Source organism: Myxine glutinosa, chromosome 11 (genome assembly GCF_964187855.1).
Source record: "Myxine glutinosa chromosome 11, kmMyxGlut1.1, whole genome shotgun sequence".
Lineage (NCBI taxonomy): Eukaryota > Metazoa > Chordata > Myxini > Myxiniformes > Myxinidae > Myxine > Myxine glutinosa.
This window is the reverse complement of record NC_136271.1, coordinates 14,049,433-14,060,029: the sequence shown is the minus strand read 5'-3', so window position 1 is coordinate 14,060,029 and position 10,597 is coordinate 14,049,433. Positions and strand designations below refer to the sequence as shown.

The window sequence follows — 10,597 nt, the reverse complement described above, 5'->3', positions numbered from 1 at the left end:
GTTGGGTCTGGTTGAACAGCTCCATGTGAGTGACAGAGATTTCATGTACTTGACTTATTTCCAGGGCGTTGACCAACGTGAGAGTCGTCCTTCGCAAGGACCTCTTTCTGTAGCTCCTGATACCTCATCCCTGCAATGAGCTTTTCGATTATGCGCTCGTCTGCCTCGGAGGTCTTCAACTTGTACTTGCTCGCTAGATGGCAGCATCTGGAGATTACAGTCACGTGAAAAAGGAAGTACACCCATGTAAAGTTTTGACTTTTTCAGCATATTTCAACATGCAGCTATTTGATCTTCATTTCAACAATATTGATAGATAAAGGTGATATAATATAACAAATATCATGAAACATTTACATTTTGTAGTCCATTGCATAATTTAAATAAACATAAATGCAAATTTCGCATGTGGAAAAAGTAAGTACACCCCTACATTTATCACTACTTCAAATACCTAAAATTAGAATCAGGTGCACCAGCTCAGGTGCAAATGATTAGAACCTCGTTAGAGAGGATCTTGGAGGAAGCTGTCTTATTTAAACCTCAGACATTTAGTTTGGTTTGCTCTTTGTTGTTGAAGTGTGCGGCGTCACCATGCCTAGATCAAAAGAGCTCTCTGAGGCCTTCAGAAAGAAGGTTATAGATGCCTACGAGTCTGGGAAGGGATTTAAAAAGATCTCCAAACAATTTGAAATCAATCATTCGACTGTCCGGAAAATCATCTACAAGTGGAGAAGATTCCAAACAACTGCCAACTTGTTCAGGCCAGGCCGCCCCAGCGAGTTCAGCCCGAGAGCAGACCGCAAGATGCTGAAAGAAGTCTCTAAGAACCCCAGAATGTCATCACTGGACCTACAGGTAGCTCTTGCCACTGTTGATGTCAAAGTGCACGCATCTACCATTAGAAAGAGGCTGCACAAATTTGATCTACATGGGAGGTGTGCCAGGAGGAAACCGTTGCTGTCCAGAAATAACATCAGGGCAAGACTAAAGTTTGCCAATGAACACCTCGGCAAAGACCAGCACTTCTGGAACAATGTGCTCTGGACAGATGAGTCAAAGGTAGAGCTATTTGGCCACAGTACCAGAAGACATGTTTGGCGAAAACCAAAGACAGCATTTGACCACAAGAACCTGATACCAACTGTAAAGCATGGTGGTGGAAATATTATGGATTTGGGCAGCTTTGCTGCATCAGGGCCTGGGCAGCTCACCATCATAGAATCCACTATGAATTCTTCATTGTACCAGAGGGTGCTTGAGGATAATGTTAGGCCATCTGTCGGAAAGTTGAAGCTCAACCGAAGGTGGTCCTTGCAACATGACAATGACCCTGAACATACCAGTAAATCCACCAAGGAATGGCTGAAAAGAATGAAATGGAGGGTTCTGGAATGGCCAAGTCAAATCCCGGATCTAAATCCCATCGAGATGTTGTGGAGGGATTTGAAAGGAGCTGTGCATGCAAGAAACCCCTCAAACATCGCACAGCTGAACGAATTCTGCATTGAGGAGTGGGGAAAAATTTCTCCCAGGCGATGTCAGAGACTGGTAGACAGTTATAAGAAACGCCGACTTGAGGTTGTTTCTGCCAAAGGGGGCAACACCACCTATTGGAGCCAAGGGTGTACCTACTTTTTCCACATGTGAAATTTGCATTTATGTTTATTTAAATTATACAATGGACTACAAAATGTAAATGTTTCATGATATTTGTTATGTTATATCACCTTTATCTATCAATATTGTTGAAATGAAGATCAAATAACTGTATGTTGAAATATGTTGAAAAAGTCAAAACTTTACATGGGGTGTACTTACTTTTTCACGTGACTGTATATTGTGCATGGTTTTGTTGTCGTCCTACTTGAATCATTGTAGGTAGAAATGAGCTACTCGGAACTTGAAGGCTTCACCCATGTGTGCATCGTGGGCCAGTCTGTCATTGTGGGCTTAGTATAAGTTCCGATAAGTTTGAAAACATTGATAAGTTCCGATGAAGCTATCGGGCAGTGCATCCAATCCATCAGCACCTCCATGCCCCACCATTTCAAATCTGGGATGAGCCAATCATAATATAGCACCCACCAATCACTCAAGGGACTACTGCAGACAAGATGATTCTGACAATTTACTTTTATTAGAATGATGAACTTCAAAAAAAAACAATTGTGCAAGTGTGCAAAGTTGAACAACAAACCACTTGTTAAAACATAACCACTGGTCAAACACAACCACCACTGGTCAACAAACCACTGGTCAATAACAGCTGGTAAACTGGCAGGAACATAGGAACGTTTCTTTCTTCAAATCTCTGATGCTTTCAGAGAACATTTGCTTTTGAAAATAAATATCTGTACAAGATACAAAAACACCCCAAAAACAAACCAGCAGCAGTCAGACTGGGACATTGGACTAAGTAATGTTGGGCTGTTGGCGAAGTTTGAAATCGACCGTTCAGTGCAATCGGCGAGGCAATGAGAGGACTTGTCGAAAGCAACATGGAGTCTCTTTCCTTTGCCTCTTGTCCTCTCTTCTATTCTTCACCCATTGGTTTGCAGAAGAAGAGCAGTGCCTCTGACCAGTACTCCCTCGGAAACCGCCCTGACAATGTGGTAGCGTCTTTCTCTGCCTCTTTGCTGTCCGGGGGTAGACCTTGGGTGACCAAAATAGGAGGTACAAAAGGGTGGTAATTAGACGAGAAAGAACAAGTGTACCGTACATAATATTGCTTGCTCTAAAACGAAACACATATACTGCGTGATTAACACAGAATGTAACATATAGCCCTCTTTTTCAATTAAAAAGATTCCAAAAGATTGGTGCTAAAAAGTTAGAGGTGGTCACAAAGCAAAGCACATCGTTTCGAACAAACTTTAACAACCAATGGTGGCCATTTTCACCTTTTCCATCTATTCAAAACAGATTTTCGAAAACGTTCATTCATATGCAGCACTCCTGGCTGCTGGTTACATCACTTCTGGGTTGTGGGTGGTGTACTTATGGAGTACTCCCTGTAGATTCGGGCACAAATTTGGAAGATGGCCAGGACTACTCCAGCAAAAAGCGACGTGGGATCTTCAATGTGCAGCGGCAAATGCCACTGGACAAGACTCTGGCTTGACGTCCGATCCGAAGGACGGCACGCTTATTGAGCAACACCCTGTCCGCGAAAGACCAGGGTGACAGGTCAGGAATCCAACCCAGACTGAAGGCTCAAAGGTGTGTACTCTAGCTATGAGCCTTTTAACCAAGGTCAGCCCTTTAAACGGAAGATTCTTTAGTGTAAAGCATCTCTCATATTATGAGATTTTCTTGTGTCTGTATGAATATTAACAAATACAAGGGGGAGTCGAAAAGTCCCCTCCACTATTCCCCCAACACCACCCCCTGTTTCAGAGGCGAAAATATAATATCTATCCTCTGATAATACACAGTGCCCTCCATAAGTATTGGAACAGAGAAGTCAAATTTGTTATTATTGCTTTATACTCCAGAAATTTGGATTTGAGATCAAAAGATGAATATGAGGCAAAAGTTCAGAAGGTCAACTTTTATTTCTTGGTATTTCTGTACATACTTGTTTTACCATTGCAGAACAATAATTCCCCCAATTTTTACCATTCTCCCAATTTTAGGTAAGCATAAGTATTGGAACAAATGACTGACAGGTGTTTTGTTTCTTGTTGCATTGATTGTTCATAAAGAGCTGTGAATGTCTAGTGTTGCTTTTAGCCATTGATTTTCCCTTGGGAGTCTTAAAAATTTGAAATAGCAAATACAACAATTTGAAATATCTTCAAAAATAAATAAACCACTAGTGTACTTGGTAATAGACAATGTCCAGGTCGCTCAAGGAAAACAACTGCAGTTGATAACAGAAAATCATCAGAGCTGTGAATGAAAACCTGAAAACAACTGTCAGTGACATCACCAACAACCTCCAGAGTGCAGGGGTGAAAGTATCACAATCCACCGTTCGCAGAAGACTTCGACAGCAGAATTACAAAGGCTACACCGCAAGATGCAAACCTCTCATCAGCACCAAAAATAGAAAGGCCTGATTAGAATTTGTCAAGATGTACAGAGGTGAACCAGTAGAGTTCTGGAACAAGGTTTTATGGACAGATGAGACCAAGATAAACCTTTATCAAAGTGATGGAAAGGTGAAAGTGTGGAGAAAGGAAGGAACTGCAGATGATCCAAAGCAAACTACCTCATCTGTGAAGCATCCAATTCTTTCACCTCTTGTTCCAAACCACCGCCCTGGTGCTACAAAAGTCCCAATTCCTCCCTCTGCTGGTGCGTTCTGGCATCCACACAGGTCCAATAGCCTTCCAGGTCCTCTTCCAACAAACATTTCCCCTCCTGTGCCCCCACTACGTTATCAATTAGTTCCCCCCAGTTCTTGTGTTATTTCCCCATTTTGGCCTTCCAAATGTTCATTCATTCCGTTCATTTCTCCCTTCAGTCCATCAATTTCCCCTCCATTCGATCACAAATTCCCCTCAAATTACCATCCATTCCATCAATTTTGTCACTCATTCCATCAATTTTTCCCTTCAATTCACCCATAAAATTTATTATAATGGCCTGGAAAGCCATCGGGTCTGCTCCCTGCTTCCCTGGCTCCAACATTGTGGGGGAGGGGGTTCGAACACGCGGGACAGGGGAGGTTCCAATCCTACCCTAATACAACTCTACCCCTGACCCGCTTCCTTGCACTTCAGAACCTTCTGGATGTTCCGCCATTTCGTACACGTCCGCCATTATGTGACGAAGAGCTTCTCTGCGCACGCTGAATTTACCTCAGAAAAAAAACGCAATTTTTTTTTTGAAAACGCAATGTTGCATTTTTGCACACCAATCGACTAACAATTTCGACCTCGGTCCTCCAATCGATCGATCGATCGATCGAGTGAGAGAGAGAGAGAGAGAGAGAGAGAGAGAGATCGTTAAAATTTTACTTCCGAAAACAGCGCAATTTCCACTCGGCGAGTATCGCACTCGCACCCCGGTCACCGAGTCTAAATCGTACTACCTGACACCAAATGTCGCATCCCCAGGGTTAAGACCCCTGGGTGACGGATGACTGAAACGAGCTTGAACTCCGAGGCGTACTTCGAACGTTGGCGGGATTGTCTGGCGCGCGAGTGAAAGGCCCAAAGCCTTATCTGATCGGACGGCCGACAATGAGTTAATCCGAACCCACAAACACAAATAAGGGACAGCAAAATCCACAATACAAGAATGAAATGCAAAAATAAAGGATTTAATGAAAATAAATGCAAGAGACAAAAATGAAAGGCGAGGTAAAAACACCAATTCCTATTTAAGACGTCTCCATTCAGACTCGTATACAAACAAGGGGAAAGATTAAATAAAAATAAGTGATGTTCCTGCCGACCTGCACTTAACTCTGGTCTCAACGAGGGGGTTTGGCGTTTGTCGCCTCCAAACCACAGTGCGGGAAGCACACCAACAAATGGCGCCGAAAACGCCCAGGCGTGAACAAGCAGCCAACCGGCCCTTCCTCGCTTCCACCGCCAAGCGAGACGCGGCTCTCTCCACCCCCAAAAAGCACCACATTAACAAACATCCCCTCCACCAATGTTGCAAAAGTCCCAAAGTCCTGACATATCTCCCCACCAGTGCACCCGATACGACAGCGCCCACACGAGCCGAGAGCCAGAACGAGACAGCCAGATCGTTGATTCTTCCTCTTCTCGAACCTTCCAGCTCTCTGACGTCATACGAATAATCCTGACGTCCCTTTACATCAGTCCATGGCCACGACCAATCGTCGTCTTCGGGGCGGGGCCTCACAGCTTTGCTTGACACCCAATGACAAAGGTCGAGGTGTGGCCTCCCCATCACGTGGGGGGGGGGGGGAGGGGCGGAGTCTTATCTCTTTATATATATATATATATATATATATATATATGTATATATATATATATATATATATATATATATATATATATATATATATATATATATATATATATATATATATATATATATATATATATATATATATATTGTTACGGTTTTTAGAACCTTCACTTTGTAAAATAATAATTCTTGTAAATATCCCCCTTTGTAAAGGTTGCACCCTAGTTAGGTCATATTGCAACACGTAGGACACCATAGATTCTTCTTTAGTTATTTAATTAGTCAATGTTTCAGTTAAGGATCTGTTTCCAATAGTGTGACTCTGCATTGTATTAATCAAATAAGATGGCCCCTTCAATTATCCCCAATCATCTCTCTCTCTTCAAAGTGCCAGTAGCTGTATTGCAGCGTTCGCTGCCCTTTTGGTTGTTTGCTGGCCCCAAGCCGCCATTACGCACGCGGTCAGAGTGGGAGGAAAAGGGAGGAGCGGCCAGGAACACAGGTGTAGCCCCATCGACGCGTCACGAGGGGAGGTACGAATGGACCCTCGTGGCCAATCCGGGCCGAGGCATGTTCACCGGCAGGTGGAGCAAAGTGGACGCGGCTTAATACGCGAGCCTTGCAATAAAAGCGCGAACGCAAAGCCTTTTCATGCAGAAGAGAGAGAGGAGACCGCAGAGAGGCAGCAGATGAACACGACGAGTCATAAGGCAGGAGAGTGGGTCCGTTGACGGTGACAATACCGCAATATATTCGTATTGTCCGACCGCGTGAAACCGATACATGCAGCTGCCGCCGGGTTTCACCTCAAGCCCAGAGCGTGGACCGGAGCGCGACCTGGAGCTGACCTCGACGCTGTGCCATCTGTCCGGACCTTCCTGCCCTGCCATCTGCTTGGACCTTCTCCTCCTTCCAGGCATTCCTTCCTGCCATTCCCTATTCGTGTAAGTCTGTCTGTAATGTCCTGGGGCGTGTTATATAAGAGTGTCTAAGGTTGCCCTATGTCCTTTTATTTCCTCTCCTTGTATATTCCCTTCTTTCGTTTCCTCTTGTAGATAGTAATAAATCATATTTGTTCTTCCTTTACCCTTCGTATTCTTTGCTTCCTCTTGTCCGATCGTCTTAGTCTTTTCCCCATTGAATATCGGTGGCACGATTAGAACCGCTCAGAATCGGGTTAGTCTATTTGCTAACGGCTCGGATCGTGGGTTGCTGAACCGCTCGGCAATTACCATCACATCTGCGGTTCGAGCAGAAGTATCGTCCTGCTTTGCGGAGAGGTTGGCGAAGGTATCTGGGACTCCATTGACCAGTCACCCTGGTCAACCTCAACCCCGCAAAGGAGCGCAATATCTTCCAGGACTCGGACGGCCAGCTTAAAAGACGAGGGGATTAAACCCCCCCTCGGTAAGGGGAGCGCCGAAACCGAGATCCGCAACAATATATATATATATAGGAGACCATTGCTCTTTAAACATCATGTTTTATATGGCACAAGGATCAAATACCATGCTACAGATCAATAGATTTGACAATTATTGCGAATTCAATCCAATCCTTGTTCGACAATTGGTGATGCACAGGCAGAACAAAAAGGAACAAAATGTATTTCATGGAAAAGAGGGAATATGTATGCAATCTTCATCTATGCTCAGCAGCTCGTCGCACGAACCTTTCAAAAGGAAAAACACCAAGATCGTCACAGCCCGCCCTTCATACCTCTATTACCCTCTCTGGGATACACGTGATATTATCACCCACAACATCTTCTGACGTTCACTGAAAGTCAGACAGCCTTGGATTGGTTTCGGTATAGGCCTACAGTATCTGATTCCTCCAAGGCCGCATGTAGGTAGTAGATAGAATGTTTTGAAAGCGAAGTCACATTTACACGTTTCCTTTAAGTAATCTGTACGGTTTGTGGAGGTGCGTTCGTAATGACAGTGAGAATCCTTAAAAAATAAGACGACTGTGCTGTAACACTAGACCACCACCGGAGCAACGATGCCATTAGCTCGTGGATTCGCGGAGCGTCGCGATTGAAGAAAATAATAACATTTCCTCCACAGGAGCAGAAAGCATCATGGTAATTACATCAACAGGCTAATATGAACACCAGCTGTCACTTTTGACTCAAAACTGGATGCGCGGTATTGATAACGTGATACGCAGGCAGGTCGCAGGGCCGTGAAGAGGCCCGTTTGGTTTTCTGCATCGTCTGCGGTTCATGGAACACAATAACACAAGGATAGTTCGGCATCTTCATGGATCAATTACGAAGGAATAGGGTGACGGTCGATACGGGTACGGGGATTTCACCCCGAGATCACATCATCACGAGCTGCATGCTCAGATGGGAACGGAGGAGGAGAACGTTAATGATCGGTGCAATTTTGAGATTTGTAGCAAACACAGGGTAATTGGGTGGAAGGGTGTGGTAGGGAGGGAGGTGTTGTTGTGGTTAGAGTGAAACCCAGTAGTGCACCACAACATACCGGTGTAAAGGCCCGTTTCATGTCATCTGAACAGCTGCCTCATGATGATGGGTACCAAAGTTCAAATCCCATCTTGTATATATATTTGTCCATCAACCAAGGTCCTTGCAATTCACATCAAAGTATACTATTCTCTTCTAATGTCCTTGCCTTGCATGTGATTTATGTACTTGTATAGGTTCCACCATCAATGTAAAAAATATATAATATACAAATAAATATCTTCCTGTACAAAACAACGAGGGTTTACAAATTACTCATTAGGTTAATGTTCATTGGTATTTGCTTTACAATTTAAACTCGACCATCTTGCCCATTACTTTGACTTTACACGAAATGTTAATATATTTTGATTAATGGTTTCGGCATGCATATGAAAAATGGGAAATAGAGATATGATATCCAGAGAGAGAGGGAGGGAGGAGAGAGAGGGAGGGAGGAGAGGGAGGGGGAGAGGGAGAGGGAGAGAGAGAGGGAGGGAGGAGAGGGAGGGGGAGAGGGAGAGGGAGAGGGAGGGGGAGAGGGAGGGGGAGAGAGAGCGAGACAGGGAGAGAGAGAGCGAGACAGGGAGAGAGAGAGCGAGACAGGGAGAGAGAGAGCGAGACAGGGAGAGAGAGAGCGAGACAGGGAGAGAGAGCGTGACAGACAGAGAGCGTGACAGACAGAGAGAGCGTGACAGACAGAGAGAGCGTGACAGACAGAGAGAGCGTGACAGACAGAGAGAGCGTGACAGACAGAGAGAGCGTGACAGACAGAGAGAGCGTGACAGACAGAGAGAGCGTGACAGACAGAGAGAGCGTGACAGACAGAGAGAGCGTGACAGACAGAGAGAGCGTGACAGACAGAGAGAGCGTGACAGACAGAGAGAGCGTGACAGACAGAGAGAGCGTGACAGACAGAGAGAGCGTGACAGACAGAGAGAGCGTGACAGACAGAGAGAGCGTGACAGACAGAGAGAGCGTGACAGACAGAGAGAGCGTGACAGACAGAGAGAGCGTGACAGACAGAGAGAGCGTGACAGACAGAGAGAGCGTGACAGACAGAGAGAGCGTGACAGACAGAGAGAGCGTGACAGACAGAGAGAGCGTGACAGACAGAGAGAGCGTGACAGACAGAGAGCGCGTGACAGACAGAGAGCGCGTGACAGACAGAGAGCGTGACAGACAGAGAGCGTGACAGACAGACAGCGTGACAGACAGACAGCGAGACAGACAGGGAGCGAGACAGACAGAGAGTGTGACAGACAGACAGCGAGACAGACAGACAGCGAGACAGACAGACAGCGAGACAGACAGACAGCGAGACAGACAGACAGCGAGACAGACAGAGCGAGACAGACAGGGCGAGACAGACAGGGAGCGAGACAGATAGAGAGCGGAGAGAGACAGAGAGGATACGGGTGTGTTTCCCTTCACTTCCACATGTAACGTTACAGTTGAAGCCACAAGACAAAAGTTTGTGATTGACAAAGGCCTATGGTGGACAAAATATCAAACAATGTTAATTGTCTTACAAGGACCATATTTGTATATTCAAAAGTGCGTGACATGTTCTCAATGTTCGGCAAATGACGTGTACATAATAATCAAACATGTGCTAAAAAATAAGGCGTTCGTGTGATCAAGCTCACCGGCCCCAGTGATGTAACGATTACAGCGTCCGCTCCGAGTCTGGGACATCAGTGGTTCGAACATCGGCCGAGTCGTACCAAAGACTTTATAACTCTTATGTGCTGCTTCCTTGCTTGATGCTCAGCATTAAAAAAAAAGGATAGAAAGTGTAGACAAACAGCCATAGGTTGGCAACCATTGCACAGGCTTGATGGGCCTAGTGGCCTCCTCCTGCGTTGAATTTCCTTGAAAGGGAACTTGTTACATTTATATATTTTATTACTAAATATATCCCATTGTATATTGGAAGATTAAACATGTCGGCGTGTGTTGGACTATGATGAGTACACCGTTTGAAGAATGACCCTCGAATCGTACACAATGCTCTCATGGTTCGTGAAAATTATACGGCTCTTTCTCGATGGTGTGTCCAATGCTTTTCCCATCCGACACCCACCACATTCCCCTTTGTCTTTCTCTTTCGAGGCCGGGTTTTGTTCTCGTATTCTTTCCCCTTCCCCTGCTTCATCCCCCGCAGCCCCTCTTTTGTCACAATGTCTTTTTCTATTGAATAAAACGGGATGCTTTTTATATGCA

The 10,597-nt window shown here is 45.1% G+C and overlaps 1 protein-coding gene across 1 annotated transcript in view; it reads right to left on the bottom strand.

Moving 5' to 3' along the window:
* Positions 1-2,118: 2,118 nt before the first annotated feature.
* SCAPER (S-phase cyclin A associated protein in the ER) overlaps positions 2,119-10,597 on the bottom strand; it is a gene marked incomplete in the record, with an annotated part of 462,313 nt that continues 453,834 nt past the window's right edge. Inside the window, 1 exon segment of the mRNA XM_078786405.1 lies at positions 2,119-2,655.